This window comes from Chiloscyllium plagiosum, unplaced genomic scaffold (assembly GCF_037043375.1).
Source record: "Chiloscyllium plagiosum isolate Xiang-an unplaced genomic scaffold, Cpla_swu_hap1 HiC_scaffold_31, whole genome shotgun sequence".
NCBI classification, from domain to species: domain Eukaryota; kingdom Metazoa; phylum Chordata; class Chondrichthyes; order Orectolobiformes; family Hemiscylliidae; genus Chiloscyllium; species Chiloscyllium plagiosum.
In genome coordinates, this window is record NW_028270169.1 from 62,409,233 (window position 1) to 62,427,767 (window position 18,535).

General features: G+C 42.5%; 1 protein-coding gene across 7 annotated transcripts in view; it reads right to left on the reverse strand.

Moving 5' to 3' along the window:
* LOC122564180 (SH2B adapter protein 2) overlaps positions 1–17,397 on the reverse strand; it is a 125,647-nt gene extending 108,250 nt beyond the window's left edge. Inside the window, exons 1-2 of one of the 7 annotated variants that reach the window (XR_015752400.1) lie at positions 16,852–17,397; positions 10,320–10,381 (exon numbers count right to left, since the gene is read on the reverse strand). The gene's annotated coding sequence lies outside the window, so the exon portion shown is untranslated. The remainder of the gene's footprint in view (positions 1–10,319; positions 10,382–16,851) is intronic. The other 6 variants (XM_087977574.1, XM_087977572.1, XM_043718866.2 and 3 more) reach the window with 6 other exon arrangements.
* Positions 17,398–18,535: the final 1,138 nt, after the last annotated feature.

Genomic DNA, 18,535 nt, shown 5'->3' on the forward strand with positions numbered 1-18,535 from the left:
CCAGGGTTGGTGGATCTGAGCTACAGGAAGAGGCTGAACAGGCTGGGGCTGTTTTCCCTGGAGCGGAGGCAAAAGGGTGACCTTATAAAGGTTTACAAAATTATGAGGGGCATGGATAGGGTAAATAGGCAAAGTCTTTTCCCTGGGGTCGGGGAGTCCAGAACTAGAGGGCATAGGTTTAGGGTGAGAGAGGAAAGATATAAAAGAGACCTAAGGGGCAACCTTTTCACGCAGAGGGTGGTACGTGTATGGAATGAGCTTGCCAGAGGATGTGGTGGAGGCTGGTACAATTGCAATATTTAAGAGGCATTTAGATGGGTATATGAATAGGAGGGTTTGGAGGGATATGGGCCGGGTGCTGGCAGGTGGAACTAGATTGGGTTGAGATATCTGGTCGGCATGGACGGGTTGGACCGAAGGGTCTGTTTCCATGCTATACATCTCTATGACTCTAACACAGTGAATGTGGCCACCCATTCAGGCATCACACAGTGGTCTTCGAGATGATGCTTCTGTTAAGGTTGAATGAATGTTTGAGTGAGGGAGCACTCACGAATGAAGACAAGAGGAACAGCCAAGTTTCCCCACCCACCAATGGGCACTTATTTGGTAAGTTTGAAAGCACTTAAGGATGCATAGGCAGTGATAGTTTTATTGGAAACTGCTTCTCATGTTATAGACCAGACCAAATCCCCTTAAAAACAAGATAGATGAAATCCTAATTTTTCTTGTTTTAAAGCCAAGTGTCCATGCATTGCATTCCAGGCACAATTGAGTGGCTAAACTGCCAGTCTTAAAAGCAAAACACACTTTATTCATGCAATATACTTAAAATACATCAAAAGAAAGAATTGGAAATACTTAACACAATTGGAAAACTTAACAGATTATTAGTTTATTTAACTCCTAAACAGTAACTGTTCCAATATAGTAACATCCCACAAACATACTCTTGGCAAAGACAAATTCAGCAAAATAGATTGTCTTATATGCAGGAAGAAAACTCCAGCTTTTAGCTGTAATGGGGAGGAACAGTAACTTCCACATCAAGCTTCAAGACCCCAGTAGCAACTACTACTGAAAGATAAAACTAAAATCCTGGTTCTGACCCCACCCTTTCAGGCTGCTTCTATTGTTCCAACTTAAAACAAGACATGGCCTCACAAACTGTTTACTTTATTGCCTTTGGAGCAGAGCAAATCTTTCTTCATAAATAAAAACAGGCCAAAATATACCCCTGAGAGCAATTGTCTTGTCACACTTGGCCCTCCTGCCTTGGTTTCCTACATTGCCTGGTCAGGTCTCGGATACATCAAGAAAAGGATACTCATTGGAAATTGTTCTGTTAATCTTATAGTTTCAGGTGCTAATAGAGACAATTACCATTTTTGTAGGAGTATCATTATCACAACAAAAATCGCTTCTGTATCACAGAAATAACAAAGCCAATGCAATATTGCTGCCATACCACCAGAGTCTCATCAACACAGGACTACACGAGTTATCACTGAAACTCTTGGATAAGTGTCATTACTTTATCACCATGAGCAATACCTAAATGTTACCATCTAATGTTGTATGTTGATGCAATTCAATAGATAGTATTCTTAACTCAGTCAGAAGGTGGAGTTCAAATTCTACTAAATACATGGAAGCATCAAAATCTAGTTAAATGCTTCATGAAAGTAGAGACGGACTCCTGCATTTTCAGAGTTGCTACTGCTCCACAATACCTCGGGAGGGAGTTCCAGGATTTTGGTCAAGAACGATTTCCTGAAGAAGTGCTTTTGCTCAAAATGTCGACTCTTCTGATCTTCGGATGCTGCCTGACCTGCTGTGCATTTCCAGCAACCACACTCGACTAATCTCCAGTCCTCAAATTCACCTAGTTCCAGGATTTTGACCCAGCGACAATAAAGGAACAGTGGTGATATATTTCCAAGTCAGGCTGGTGAGATACTTGGAGGAGAACTCACAAGTAATGGTGTCATGTATCCACTGCTTCAGTACTGGTCGTGGATTTGGGGAGTGCTGGCTCAGGAGACTAGTTTGAGTTCTCCCAGTTGCAGCATTAGCAAGGGGGCTTATAGGAATGAGTTTACCATTGTTACTTCTAGTGACTAGGTCAATGCTTGGTGGTTAGTTTGCTTTATTCCTGAGACTTTTTAGTGATTTGATACAACTCTGTAGTGGCTCTCAAGGCCATTGGAAGGCAGATAAGAGTTCACCACATTGTTGTGGATCTGGACTCATACCTAGGCCAGACTGGATAAGGGTGACAGACTTCTGTCACTAAAAAGGACATTAATGAACAAGCTGGATGTTTATGATGATGGTCATCTTTTTATTGCAGATTCTTTGAATTCAAATCCCATCGGCTGTATCTGCTATGGTGAGGTTTGAACCTGGGTCCATAGAGCACACAACCACTTCCTTGAGATTTCCTGATCTCCAAACCACAAAGTGCTAACAACCAGCACTTCTGCTAATGTCCACAAAATGAAACAAATGCAGAACTTTTAGTCACATGTAACAGTGGAGCTAATGAGGAGGATCAAAATTGCAAAGATTCCTTCCACTGCTGAGCCTGGCTGTGAATAAACTGCAATATATTTCTTCAAAGAAGAGTTAAAGGTAAAGTTGGAAAGAAATTCCTTGCAAAGAGGTCTGGTATTCTCTGGAAATTTAAAAAAGGAGCTGAAAGCATAAAAACAGAGCAATATGGAATGGCATGATGGCAGCAGGATTAAACTGGATGGGATGGCAAAGAGTGGAGGGAGTGAGCAGGAGAGTAGGATTAGAATAAGGGGAGCAATATTGAAAGTGCAAAGCGTGAGAGTGAGGAAAATAATGTACAGGATACTAAAGAGTATGGAGAGTCAACAAAACAAAAAGTGGGATTAACCTTCTCTGCTCCAAGAAAAGCAATCACAGCCTCTCTTCATCGCTCCATCCTAGGTAACGTCCTAATGAATCTCCTCTGCACCTTCTCTAATACACAATCATATCCATCTTAAAGTGTGGCAACAAGAACTGCACACAGTACTCCAGCTGTGGCCCAACTAACATGTATAGTCCATCACAACCTCCTTAGTTCTTGTTTTCAATACCTTGACCAATAAAGGCATATATCTCGAATGCCTTCTTAACCACTTTGTCCTGCTGACTTCAAGGATCTACTGACATAGATTCTCTGTACCTCCCAGGATCCTACTGTTTATGAACATCTGGATAGGAATAATGTGATCAAGGATAGTCAGCATGGTTTTGTGAAGGGCAGGTCGTGCCTCACAAACCTTATTGAATTCTTTGAGAAGGTAACTAAGGAGGTGGACGAGGGGAAAGTGGTAGATGTGGTGTATATGGATTTTAGTAAGGCATTTGATAAGGTTCCCCATGGTAGGCTACTGCAAAAAAATACGGAGGTATGGCATTGAGGGTGAGTTGGAGGTTTGGATTAGGAATTGGCTGGCTGGAAGACGACAGAGGGTATTGGTTGATGGTAAAGGTTCATCTTGGAGTGCAGTTACCAGTGGTTTTCGGCAAGGATCTGTTTTGGGACCATTGCTGTTTGTCATTTTTATAAATGACCTGGAGGAGGGGCTAGAAGGTTGGGTGATCAAGTTTGCGGATGATACGAAAGTCAGTGGAGTTGTTGACAGTGAGGAAGGATGTGTCAGGTTACAGCGGGATATAGATAAGCTGCAGAGCTGCGCAGAAAGGTGGCAAAAAGAGTTCAATGTAGCTTAGTGTGAGGTGATTCACTTTGGTAAGAGTAACAAAAAGATGGGGTACTGGGCTAATGGTCGGATACTTGGTAGTGTGGATGAGCAGAGGGACCTTGGTGTCCATGTACACAGATCTCTGAAAGTTGCCAGCAAGGTAAATAGTGCGGTGAAGAAGGCATATGGCGTACTGGCTTTTATTGGTAGAGGAATGGAGTTCCGGAGCCCTGAGGTCATGTTGCAGTTGTATAAGACTCTGGTGCGGCCGCATCTGGAGTATTGTGTGCAGTTTTGGTCGCCATACTATAGGAAGGATGTGGAGGCACTGGAACGGGTGCAGAGGAGGTTAACCAGGATGTTGCCTGGTATCATAGGAAGATCATATGAGGAAAGGCTGAGGCACTTGGGGCTGTTTTCATTGGAGAAAAGAAGGTTTAGGGGTGACTTGATAGAGGTGTACAAGATGATTAGGGGTTTAGATGGGGTTGACCGTGAGAACCTTTTTCCACGTATGGAGTCAGCTATTACGAGGGGGCATAGCTTTAAATTAAGGGGTGGTAGGTATAGGACAGATGTTAGGGGTAGGTTCTTTACTCAGCGAGTCGTGAGTTCATGGAATGCCCTGCCAGTAGCAGTGGTGGACTCTCCCTCTTTATGGGCATTTAAACGGGCATTGGATCGGCATATGGAGGATAGTGGGCTAGTGTAGGTTAGGTGGGCTTGGATCGGCGCAACAGAGGGCCAAAGGGCCTGTACTGCGCTGTACTTTTCTATGTTCTATGTTCATTGTTTTGCCTGATTTTATTAGTCCTCCCAAAATGTACCACCTCACACTTGCCACTGTTCAGCCCATCTGACCAGCCAGGTGACATCTTCTGGCTGTTTAAGGCTTTCCTCCTCACTATTTAGCACATCAGCAAGTTTCCTGTCATTTGTGAACTTACTGATCATTCCTCCTACATTCCTATTTAGATCATTAAATGTACAAAACAAAACAGCAAGGGACCCAGCACTGAACCTTGTGGTACACCACTGGACACAGGCTTCCAGTCACAAAAACACCCTTTGACCATCTCGGTTTCCTGCTACTAAAACAAATTTTGGATTCAATTTGGAAAACTCCTGGATCCCTTGGGCTCTTCGATTCTGAACCAGTCTGCCTTGCAAGACCTTGTTAAAAGTCTTACTAAAGTACTATATGCAGAATACATCAACTGCAGTAACATCATTTAAATGTCTTGTCACCTCCTTAAAATTGTTTATCGAATTTGAGAGACATGATCTTTCCCCCCCCCGACAAAGCTATGCTGACTATTTTTGATCAATCCTTGTCTCTCCAAATGGAAATTAATTCTGTCCATCAGAATTTTCTTCCAAAAAAGTGTCCCGAAAACAAATTGGAGACTCACTGCCCTGTTGGTTCCTAGTTTGTCCCTACCATCTTTCATGAATAAGGACCTCACATCAGCCAACCCAGAGTCCTCTGGCACCACTCCTGTGGTCAGAGAGAATTCAAAAACTAATGTCAGGGCACCAGCAATCTCGTCCCTCTCCTCCCACAGCTTGTCATACATCTCATCTGGGATCTGTGGATCTATCCACTTTCAAACCTGCTAAAGCCACTAGAGCCTCCTCCCTCTGTTCAAGTATGTCACAGAACCTCCCACCCACCCCCACAACCCTGGTTTCCGTGCCAGCATCATCCGTCTCTATTTTTACTTTATATCTGTATTTTGTGTAGTCATTTAAACCTGACTCCACATGCAGTTGGTTACTTTCATAGAATCCCTATAGTTTGCACACATTCTCCCTGTGTACGCGTGAGTTTCTTCCAGGTGCTCCAGTTTCCTCCCATATTCCGAAACAAAAAAAGTGTGCAGGTCAGGTGAATTGGCCACGTTAAATTGCCCATATAGTGTTAGGTGCATTAGTCAGGGGGTAAATCTAGGGAAAGGAGTCTGGGTGGGTTACTCTTCGGAGGGTTGGTGTGGATTTGTTGGGCCCGAGAGGCCTGTTTCCACACTGTAGGGAATCTAGTGTGGAAGCAGGCCATCAGGTCCGTGCTGATCCTCCGAAGAGCATCCCATCCAGACCCACCCTGTAACCCTACATTTCCCATGGCTAATCCACCTAACCTAAACATCTTTGGACTATGGGAGGAAACCCATCCCAAACAAAAAAAGGAGAAGGTGGAAACTCCACACAAACACCAAAGGAATCAAACCGGAGTTCCTGGAGCTGTGAGGCAGCAGTGCTAACCACTGAGCTACCATGCCTCCCCCTTAATGGGCCCTACTTTACCTTGTTTATCCTCTTGCCCCCAATAATCTTATAAGGTGCCTTTGCATTTTTCTTTATTTTGCCTGTCATGGTTTTCTCCTGGGTCCTCTTGACTCTAATTTCTTTAAGTAAACCCCTGCATTTTCTATATTCTTCTAGTGCCACTTTGAGACCTTGGTATCTTCCATCAGTGTCCCTTTTGTTTCCTTAACCAAGTCCTTGACATTCAGGGTTCACCGCACACATTAGTCCCACCTTTCATCTTTACATGGCCTGCACTCTCACTATTACCCTTTTGAGTGTTTCTCTGCACTCATGTGCATTTTTCTGCAGGTAGCTGCTCCCAGTCCACTTTGGCCAGATCTTGTCTTACCTTATTAAAACTAAAAATCAGCCTTCCCCCAAGTCAGAACGTTTGTTTCTGGTCCAATTTTGCCCTTTTCTATAATTAGCTTAAAATTGCACAGTTCTAGTCACTACCATAGAAATGGTCTGTTCTGACACTTACCACTTGGCTTCATTCCCTCAAACAAAGGTCTGGCATTGGCCTTCTCTTGTTGCATTTTCTATGAACTGGCTTAAAAAGCTCTCCTGGATGCAGTTTAAAAATTCAGTGCCTTCTAAGCCTCTCATTCTATCTATCCCAGTTAATATTGGGGGGTGTTGAAACCCCCTATTATTTTTACATTTGAGATTTTCCTACATTTTTCTATCCTTTTATCGCTAACTGTCTGACAGTCTATAGTACGCTTCCAACAATGTGAATGCTCTCATTTTGTTTTTAAACTTGTACTCATATGGCCTCCTTTAAGGGACTACCTGACATATCATCACTAAATTATTGTAGCAGATTAGATTAGATTCCCTACAGTGTGGAAACAAGCCCTTCGGCCCTACAAGTCCACACCGACCCTCCGAAGAGCAACCCACCCAGCCCCATTCTCTTACAGTCAACCCTGACTAATGCATCTAACATTACGGGAAATTTGGCATGGTCAATTCACATAACCTGCACACCTTTGGACATTGAGGGGAAACCGGAGCACCCGAAGGAAACCCACACAGACACGGGGAGAACGTGCAAACTCCACACAGACAGTTGCCAGAGACGGGAATTGAACTCAGGTCCCTGAAACTATGAGGCAGCAGTGCTAACCACTGAGCCACCGTGCCACCTTGATCAAAACTGCAACTCCATGTCTTTTTTTACAGCCCTTCACCTTGCCTGAAGATGCTATTTTTCAGAATAAATCGAGCTTCCAGTCCTGCCCATCCCTCAACCTTGGTAATGAGATCACATCCCTTGCAACACCCTCCAGCTCCTCTGCCTTACTAGCAAGATTCCTTGCATTAAAATAAATGCCATCCAGACTTGTATACACTCTGCCTTCCAAGTGTACTTGGTTTTTCTTCTACATTTCTCTGGACATCACCCCATGCTGTACCTTCACTCTCTATCCCCTTCCACATGGCAAATTAGTTTAAACCCCACTAACAGTACTAACAATCCCCACCCCTACCACTTCAAAACAAGAGCAGTCCGATTTGGGTTCAAGTACAACCTGTTGGACTTGTACAGATCCCAGCTTCCCCAGAAATAGACCAAGGAAAACAAAACCCTCCCTCATGCACACACTCTGCAGCCATGCGTCCATCTCAGTGGAGAAATTCATTCTGTTTTAAAAAAGACTATGCTGAAATCGCTAACATTTTAAGATTCTGTTATCCTTACATAACACAACTTGTTCTTTATTATTTATAACAAAGTTCCTTTATTGTCCTCCATGCAGTGGGCGAGAATAAGTGCTGTGAAATATTTGGAACATCAGAGAGTTTCAGACCTACCTAAAGACCTCAATGCAGAATATTCACTCTAGCTTGCTAAATAATTAATATATTATCATTCCAAGCTGCTGTGCACATTTCGCTTGCAGAGATAAGTTGCCTGTTGATAATTCAAAGAAAAAAATATTTAAAAAATGCATACGATCACAGAAAGTTAGCCTAATAATCAAAGGAACTTGTTCTTCATTTTATCTTCAGCATGATATATTCTTTGATTTGGTGTTTGAAAAAAAGAATGTTTTGAACTGAACTGAAGAGTGGAGAGGAGGATGATTACCATGACATTAAGGCAACAGAATGAAAGCTCTGCTAGTTGTCGTCACACACAGCACAACGTTTGTAGGGTCCGAAGATTTTGGAGGGCAGTCATCTCCACTCTATGAAATCTCTGCAGGCATTTCTCACGGTAGTGTCCTCGGCCCAACCACCTTCAGCTGCTTCATCAAGGACTTTCCCTCTGTCAAAAGGTCTGAAGTGGGGATGTTTGCTGACAATTGTACCATGTTCAGCACTATCAACTCCTCAAATACCGATGCAGTCCACATTCAAATGCAACTAGATTTGGTCAAGATCCTTGTTTGGCCATTTAACATTTGCACCACATAAATGCCAATGACCATCTCTAACACTATAGTGCCTAACTATCACCCATAAACATTCAACAGCATCACTATCATTGAACTCCCATTCTCAATATCCTTGGGGTTACTATTTATCAGAAACAGAATGGAACTATCCATATACATATGTAAGCTCTAAGAGGCTAAGAATTCTGCAGTGAGCAACTCACCTCAACTCCACAAAGGCTGACAAATATCTGCAAATTATAAGTCAGGAGTGGATGAAATACTCCCCACTTGTCTGCATGATTGAAGATCCAGCACAGAGCCTGACACCATCCATAACAAAGCAACCTGCTCGATTGGTGCCACATCCAGAAATATCCACCCTCTGCATCACTGACTCTCATTAGCAGCAGTGCATACATCCAAGATACACTGCACAAATTTCAAACATAGAACATAGTATTACAGTGCAGTACAGGCCCTTTGGCCCATGATGTTGCACCGATCTGTGAAACCAATCTGAAGCCCATCTATCCTACACTATTCCATTCTCATCCCTATGTTTATCCAATGACCATTTAAAGTTGGCAAGTTTACCACTGCTGCAGGTAGGGCATTCCATGACCATACTACTTTCGGAGTAAAGAAACTACCTCTGACATCTGTTTTATATCTATCACCTCTCAGTTTAAAGCTATGTCCCTTTGTGCTGGCGATCACCAGCGGAAAAAGGCTCTCGCTGTCCACCCTATCTAACTCTGATTATCTCATATGTCTCAGCTAAGTCACCTCTCAACCTTCTTCTCTCTAACGAAAACAACCTCAAGTCCCTCATAAGACCCTCCCTGCATACCAGGCAACATCCTGGTAAGTCTCCTCTGCACCTTTTCCAATACTTCCATGTCCTTCTCCGACGACCAGAACTGTACGCAATACTCCAAAATCCAGCTGCACCAGAGTTTTGTACAGCTGCAGCATGACTTCATGGCTCCAAAACTCAATCCCTCTTCTAATAAAAGCTAACACAACATATGCCTTCTTAACAACCCTATCAACCTGGGTGGCAACTTTCAGGGATGTATGTACATGGACACCTAGATCTCTCTGCTCATCCACACTACAAAGAATTTTACCATTAGTCCAGTACTCTGCATTTCTATTACTCCTTGCAAAGTGAATCACCTCACATTAAACTCCATTTGCCACCTCTCAGCCCAGCTCTGCAGCTTATCTATGTCCCTCTGTAACCTGCAACATCCTTCATCACTATCTACAACCTTAGTATTATCCACAAGTTTACCAACCCATCCTTCTACGCCCTCATCCCGATTATTTAAAAAAAAAAAAGTCAACAGCAGTGGCCCCAAAACAGATTCTGGTGGTACACCACTAATAACTGAATTCCAGGATGAACATTTCCCATCAACCACCACCTTCAAACCTATGACTTAAACATCTAAAAAAGGACAAGGAGAGATTCATAGGAACACCACCATCCTCAAATTCCACTTCAAGCCACTCATCATCCTGACCTGGAAGTATATCACCATTCTTTTATGTCACTGGGACAAACCCCTGGAATTCCTTCCCAAAGGGCATTGTGGGTCTGCTACTAACATCTACCTCCTCAACCATCTCATGGATTACAGAGTTTTAAAGAAGCCAGTTTACTGCCACCTTCAAAAGGTCACGAGGGGTGAATAATAAATGTTATTCTAACCAGCAATGCCACACCCTGTTAATGAATAAAACCAACCATCAATCTAGTGAATCGATGCTCCATGCATTGCACGATTAGTAATCCTTTCACTCGGTAAAAATGTTAAAAAAATAAAACTAGCTAGCTGAGATGAAATCTAGCAACTTAAGTTATTATAAAATTACCAGAATTAAAATGTAATACCTTCACATTTTCATTAAATATCTGTCTTGTTTCCTTTAAATCACAGTGAAAGTTTCAGGAAGCTTCATATCCAGAAATATACAAAGGAAAAAGAAAGAAATGCATTGGTGTGATTCAGAATTCATCTGTGTCAAAGTAAAATGAAGGAATATTTTCCAAAACTGGACCTTCAAGATCCCCTAAGTAACGTATTAATATTTCAATGTAATACAAATGTCCGACTATTAACTCACGGTCATATGTAGTGCTTCAAATGTTGCAAATCTAAACTGAGAGTTTAGAAATTCCTCAACTCTTCTGATAAAACCATCAGGCTGCACCACTCCCAGCTGTCACTATTACAGAAAACCCACACTGACGATAGAGAAAAAAAAAGCTGTAAACGTGGAATACAAAATCCTTACCTTAGAGCAAGTACTTATTTGGAATCACCATCACTGAAAACCATCACTGCAACCTTCCCAAGTGTGCTGAAAGACTCGGTTACAACTTCCTGATGCACCCACCCCACCCATATTGTGGCCCTGGGACTCATTTAATCAACCTCCCAGCATTCTACACACACCCCATCCTCCCCTGCAACCAGGACTGCAGTTCCTATAAGCTCCAGAACGGTTGTCCCTGGGTCTGAAGGGTAGTAATGTAGAACCCATTCTTAGACCATGTAAATAGTCGGAAAATGCGATTCAACAATATCTTATTTACTCTGCAATACGTGTCGTTGTGGACCACAATGTGACTACCCTGGTACACAGTGGATCATGCATACCAAAGATTCCCCTCACTTGGAATATACAGAGAATGGCAACACAACCTGGTGATCAGCACGAGATTTAATTTAGCAGCAACAGTCCCACTGAAATAAATACGCTGTTAACCAAGAAGATTTCAAGGAAATCAGATATTGCTGATTCTGGAGAATAATGGACTCCAAAAACCCTTGCAAAGACATTCAACACTGAACAATGCTTCCATGATTGACAGGAAGCATTTCAGAAATGACAAAACGACATGTTGGAACAGAGGAAATGTGCAGAAGGTTGAGGTATAAGCTACAGCACAGTGCAGTGATCTGTGGGAGCAGTGCTATGTGAACAGACAGAGCATGCATGAAATAAAACTGAAAATCTCCGAACAATGCCGTAGCGTTCAATGGAGCATTAAATTAGGCTGAAAAGGGCAATAATGTGAAAAAACAAGCTGCAGTTCAGTTTGAGTATCACCACTCATGCACAGATTACACTAGGCACAGCAAGGCCAAAGAAAGGAATGAACAGAACCAAGAGAGAAACTCAATCGGAGAACACTGAGGGGAGAAGATCACGAATCCAGTTATTTAAAGCAGAAAACAAAGTGATTTTAAGAATTGACCAATTATGGACAAACATGGATATCTTTCAGGAGGTTCCATTATAGCTGCTTAAGACAGGAATTAGAAATCCCACATTGTCACCATAATGCAGAAATAATTTCCTTAGAGTCATAGACATCTACAGCACAGACTCGTCCATGCCAACCAGATACCTTAAGTTAATCTAGTCCCATTTGCCAGCGTTTGGTCTTATATCCCTCTAAAACCATCCCGATGGGTTTTAAGTATTGTAATTGTACCAGCCTCTGTCACTTCCTTTGGCAGCTCATACCAGACATGCCACTGTGTGAAAAGATTGCGCTGGAGGTCCCTTTTATATATCTTTCCCCTCTCATTTTAAATCTATGTCTTCGAGTTTTGGACCCCTACACCCTAGGGAAAAGATCTTGTCTATTTATCCTATCCATGCCCCCCTGTGATTTCATAAACCTCTATAAAGGTCACCCCTCAGCCTCCAATGTTCCAGGGAAAGTAGCCCCAGCCTATTCAGCCTCCCCTATAGCTCAAACCCTCTAGCCCTGATAACATCCCTGCAAGTCTTTTCTGAACTTTTTCAAGTTTCAAAACATCTTTCCTACAGCAGGGAGACCAGAATTGCACGCAGTATTCCAAACATGGTCGAACCAAATGTCCTGAACAGCTGCAACATGACCTCCCAACTCCTATACTTGATGCACTGACCAAAAAGGCAAGCACACCAAACACCTTCTTCACTATCCCATCTACCTGCAACTCCATTTTTCAAGGAACTATGAGCCAGCACTCCATGGTCTCTTTGTTCAGCAACACTCCCCAGGACCCTACCATTAAGTGCATAAGTCCTGCCCTGATTTGCCTTTCCAAAATGCAGCACCTCACATTTATCTGAATTAAATTCCAAGTGCCACTTCTCACACATTGGTACATCCGATCACGATCTTGTTTAATTCAGAGGTAACCTTATTAATTGTTCACTGCACCTCCAATTTTGGTGTCATCTGCAAACTTACTAACCATACCTCCTGTGTTCACATTCAAATCATTTATATAAAATGATGAAAAGCAGTGGACCCAGCACCAATCCTTGTACCATATCACTGGTCACAGGCCTCTAGTTTGTAAAACAATCCTCCACTACCACCTTCTGTCTACCTTCAAACCAGTTCTGTACCTAAATAGTTAGTTCTCCTTGCATTCCACATGATCCAACCTTGCTAAATGCCTTACTGAAGTTCAAATAGATCACATCCACCACCCTGCCCTCATCAATTCTCTTCATTGCCGAGTCAGAGTCACAGAGATATACAGCACAGAAACAGACCCTTCCAACCAACTTGTCCATGATGACCAGATATCCTAAATAAATCTGGTCCCATTTACCAACATTTGGCCCATATCCCTCTAAACCCTTCCTATTTATGTAATCATCCAGATACCTTTTAAAATGTTGTAATTGTTGCAGTCTCCACCACTTCCCCTGCATGTCATTCCACATACACACCACCTTCTGCATGAAAAGATTACCCCTTAGGTCCCTTTTAAATCTTCCCCTCTCATATTAAAAACTTATGCCCTCTAGTTTTGGACTCCCTCACCCCAGGGAAAAGACTTTCTCTATTTATCCTATCCATGCCCCTCATGATTTTATAGACCTCTGCAAGGTCACTCCTCAGCCTCTGACGCTCCAGGGAAAACAGCCCCAGCCGTTTCAGCCTCTCCCTCAAACCCACCATCCCGCACAACTTTCTTGTATATCTTTTCTGAACCCTTGCAAGTTTCACAGCATCCTTCTGATAAGAGGGAGACCAGATGAAAAGCAGTATTCCAATAGTGGCCTAACTAATGTCCTGTACAGCTGAAACATGACCTCATAACTCCTATACTCAATGCATTGACCAATAAAGGCAAGCATAGCAAATGCCTTCTTCGCTATCCTATCGACCTGTGACTCCACTTTCAAGAAACTATCAACCTGTAGTCCAAGGTCTCTTTTTCTCAGCAACACTCCCCAGGACCTTACCATTAAGTGTACAAGTCCTGCCCTGATTTGCCTTTCTCTTAAAAAAAAACTCAATTAAGTTTGGGAGACATAATTTCCCATGCACAAAGCCATATTGACTTTCCCTAACCAGTCCTTAAGTGACAAAGAACAGGAAAACCCTCCAGTGCAACACCAAACCATGGGAGAATTACCATCATTGCAAAATATATCCTTTTTTATTTAAAAAAGATACAATACCTAATCAGATTACAAAGCCATGGCATCAGGAATAGTTGTTACCAAGATTTCATTTCAGAGTTAGGAGACACAGACTTCAATATTTGATATTCTGGACTAAAAACTCTTATAAAATAATTTAGAAACTGAGTACATAATCAGAAACTGGTCAAGTGACTACAATCCTGTATACAGTTAGGAGGATAGCAGAAGATGTATTTTTTTAAAACAAAAAAAGGATAAAAGCAGCAAGAGGCACATTCAAAAAAACATACCAAAAACCTTTGACAGTTACTTTAATCTCATAACTAACAAAATTCTTAGAAGAGCAAAATTTATCAGAAGGACACACATCCAAGAAATCCACAGACAATTTCCTGAAATGATTTCTGCAGGTTTGTGGAGAGGTGCAACCATGGGGATTTAAGGTCAGCATTCAAGAGGAGACTGAATTGTCGTAGGGATTACTAATGGGTCTGTCAGATTTATGGCAGTGTGAAGAATCTAGAGGAAGTCATTCAGATGGTGAATGAATCAGAGGCTTAGGAGCAACACAGATCAATCTCCAGAGAGGATCAAAATCAATACAGATCTTTGGAATCCATCCATCTGTCCAAGTTAGTGAGTGCAGGGGAATTAGGTGAAAGGGATTTGATATGAATTCAGTCATTGGTATAGCAGAGTTTTGAATATCTCAGTTTATGGAGGGTACAGTGGGAGAGAACAGTCAGAGATAAATTGGAATAAAGACATGGATGTGGGTTTCAGCAGCAGATAAGCTGAGACAGGACCAAAGTTGGACATCAGGTGTACACTAAACCTAGAAGTGACCTTGCTCAAAAAGATGTCATATCCAAGAGCTTCAATTGTACAGGCTGTGTCTTTTTCTAACCTCTTTCCTTCCCCTCCAAGAATAGGATCCCAAAAAGATAAATTCTCACACTGTGTGAAATGGAAAAGAGGAAAGATTCTCTCTCAGTGGATTTAGTGTCTGTGGAATTCTCTTCCCCTGCAATGATTAGACACTGGGTAATTGAATATTTTTAAGGCTGAGTTGGGCAGATCTTTAATAGCTGAAAATGTGTTGCTGGAAAATGCAGCAGGTCAGGCAGCATCCAAGGAGCAGAAGAATTGACGTTTCGGGCATGAGCCCTTCTTCAGGAATGACCATGACCCCACCTCCCACCACCAAACCATCATCTCCCAGACCATCCATAACCTCATCACCTCAGGGGATCTCCCATCCACCGCCTCCAACCTCATAGTCCCACAACCCCGCACCGCCCATTTCTACCTCTTGCCCAAAATCCACAAACCTGACTGCCCCGGCCGACCCATTGTCTGAGCCCCCAGAAGATCTTTAATAGGCAATGGAGTCAAGGGTTAGCAGGGATGAGGCTAAGGGAAAGTGGTGTTGAAACCACAACCAGATCAGCCATGACTGCATTGAAAGTTAGGAATGGTTGCCCCACACCAGCTTCGAATTGATCTGGTAAGGCTTTACAGGTGGAAATCTTTGGCTTCAGTGATAGCATGTGGTCAGAAGCTCAATTTTGGAGTCAAAATTGACACCAAGATCGCAAACTGAAAACAAACAAGGGCACAGATTTAAATAGCGGCGGAGGACATAGGAACAGGACAATATCAATTCATCCCCTCAAAAATATTCCATCATACAGACTCTGGCTGATCCTCCCCACTGCTCTCTCCATCCACTTAACTTCCTCATTTTCATCTCCGGTCCTAACAAAATCCATCAACAGTGAAGATTGTTGTAGTCTCAGCTGCTTTGAGGAAAAGAGTTAGAAATTTCCACTAAACAGAACAGTCTGTCTCCAGTTGTAAAGGTCATACCATCTCTTTATGGACTCCATCGATGGTTTCTATTGATTTACTCTATCAATCCCTTAATTGTTTTAAAATTCTACAAACAGATCACTGTTTAATCTTCTGTCATCAAAAGAAAAAGGGCACATATGTGCAATCTATCCTTTTAGCATCTCATCCTCTCCAAGGCCAATATATCCTTCCTGAGATACAGAAATCAGAATTGAATGCAACACAACAGATCTTTATATAATTATAGCTTAACTTCCAGTTCTTTCTATCCATCTTTGTCCCAATAAAAACCACAGTCTACTCACCTCTTGAATTATTGTGTGTGCCTATTCACTGGGATGTTGGAGAAAGATGCAGAGGGAGGAATACATCGGAGTAAAACAGAAAGTTACACAAAAGGGGGAAATCTTAAAAGAAAACACAGATATAGTCAGGATAAGGGGCATAGAGAGAGTGTACATTGGGAGAGAGTAAAAACGGCAAGGATAGGACAATTACAAAAAAGACATTTTTATACATTTTCAATATGCAATGTACAAGAGGAGATTCCCATTAATATAAATAGATAAGGTTCACACGGCTGTCTCACACCCATCTCCACCCCACCCCCACACAAAGTTAGAAGGGATGTGCTGTGACATTGTTAGTGCAAAGAGGTTTGAAGGAGGTGGTGAAGTCACTGCTCCTCGCTAAGAATATAAAACTATTAACATGATCAGCCATCCTGTAAAACCCTTTCACCTTGTGACTCAAGAGTTCAGGAGAATAAGACAGAAATTAGCAGGTAGAAATAGTGAACAATTCAACACAGGGTACGGCCACAAATACATTCACAACCAGCACTTGGGTCTTTTCAACTATTCCCATTGTAAACCCATCTACAAATTCATTGAGATGCTCCCTGCATGTTTGGAATTTTTGTTTTGAATGTAGTTTTTGTTTCAGGAGAAAAATAACTTCAACGTTGATCGGTTCCTGTCTTCCATTGGTGTTCAATGTTTATTATGGGGGTGGGGAAGGGGAAGTAATTAAATCTGGGGTTAATCCTCTGTGACTTGTGGCTAAAGACGAATCCCACCCTCACAGAATTTTAGTCCGCACGCAGTTTTAAAAAGGTAACTCACCACGCATTGTTACAATATCCCACGCTTTTCCCCTCCCGTCCATCCCTGTAAAGATGGAACTGCATCACAGATGGAGGCGGCCGGCTATCCCACATTGTAACTATGGCTACTGAGATATCACAGCCTTTTCAGCGAGCTCGCCTCTTCAAAACAAAATAATGATTTCACGACACTGCTCCTTCTATGTTTACTCACGCCCAGTGCAGGTTCCAGACGTTTGCACTGCTGGCCTCCCGCTCCTGCCAGCTGGTTTTGACCCAGCAATGACTGGGGCTGGTTAATTTCCTGTGTAATGTCCCTGTCAGTTTCAATTCGGTCCTGCGCACTGCTGGGATATAAATGTTGGCCAGTCCAGGCTTTTTGGGGGCGGGTGTCTCTTTCTCTTTCACTCAGCACAAAACAGCTGCCTCCTTAATGATATCACAGCTGAGGAATTCGGCGGCAACTGACAAAAAAACAAAGTTTAATTCGAATCAAACAGTGTTTGCGAAATGCTAAGGGCCAGTGAATGGCGTTCCCCTCAGATGTTGTTGTACACATGTCCTCAGTTGATTCCCAATGTATGTCTGAGTTACCAAAGCAGTTGGTATGGAGCTAGTTCTCTGATGATTGCCATCTCCTGAGTCTGTTGATGTATAGGTTGTGGTCGAGAACCATCCTCGACGCCCAACCCTTTGGTAAATCGATATTAACCCGTTGGTAAAGAGTCATCGCTAAGTGGGACTCAATAGGCGGGATTCTAGATTCCCCCCTACTCCTTCGATTGGGTACCTGGCTCAGCCAATGAGGTGCAGTGCTCATCTGTTCCTGAACTATAATCCCAGGAAATCGGGAAAGGAGTTAGGATTAGGGGAAATTCGGATTGCTTTTCCACCAGGATTGTCGTTTATCAACTTTTACTGTTCTTTTCCCAGATCTTGAAAAATCAGGTTATTTCTTTTGAAATTTTCTCAACAACTTTAATAAACTCTAATGGGGACTGGGCAAAGTTTTTGTAAAAGATAGAATTCAATAAAATTCATCCAATCAGGCAGCAGAGAGTGTTTCCTTCCTATTTGGCTTCAGGATGACCAGGAGTGATTAGAGACAGCAGGTCAAGTGAAGACACCTCCCTGAACATGGATTAGAATTAAATGGGTTCTCGTGGTCCGTAGTATCCCTATCTCTGAGCCAGAAGGTCTGGGTACATGTTTCACCTGCACCAGAAGTATGTCATAACATCTCTAAACTTTGAATTAAAAAACATCTGGACCAGAATTGCCCTCGCAAGACCACAAATCTTGCCATCTCAATGCCACAATTGCCTGTCCCTGACTTTGAATGGGCTTTCACAGAGTGTTGTGATCCAGACTGACCACTGGTGAAGGTATTAGTCCACCTTTTTGAAATTTGCGTCATAAGCTGCACTTGGATACCAGTCAGTTTGACACTAATGCTGCCAATTGGAAACTTAAATCCAGGCTAATGACTTGGTTAAACCTCACTACGCTGAACATGCCACCCAGTAGCAAGGAAGACTCAAACACTAGGTTACATGAAGAGATTATCAACTACTTTTAGTTAATTGGGAACTGATCTGTATTGGCTGTAGATATGGAACTGTTTTCTGGTTTCCAGAGTTCTCAACAGTTACTGAGGTTCACAGGGCAGCTGATGGCTGCTGTTCAGACTGATTGTGGGTTCC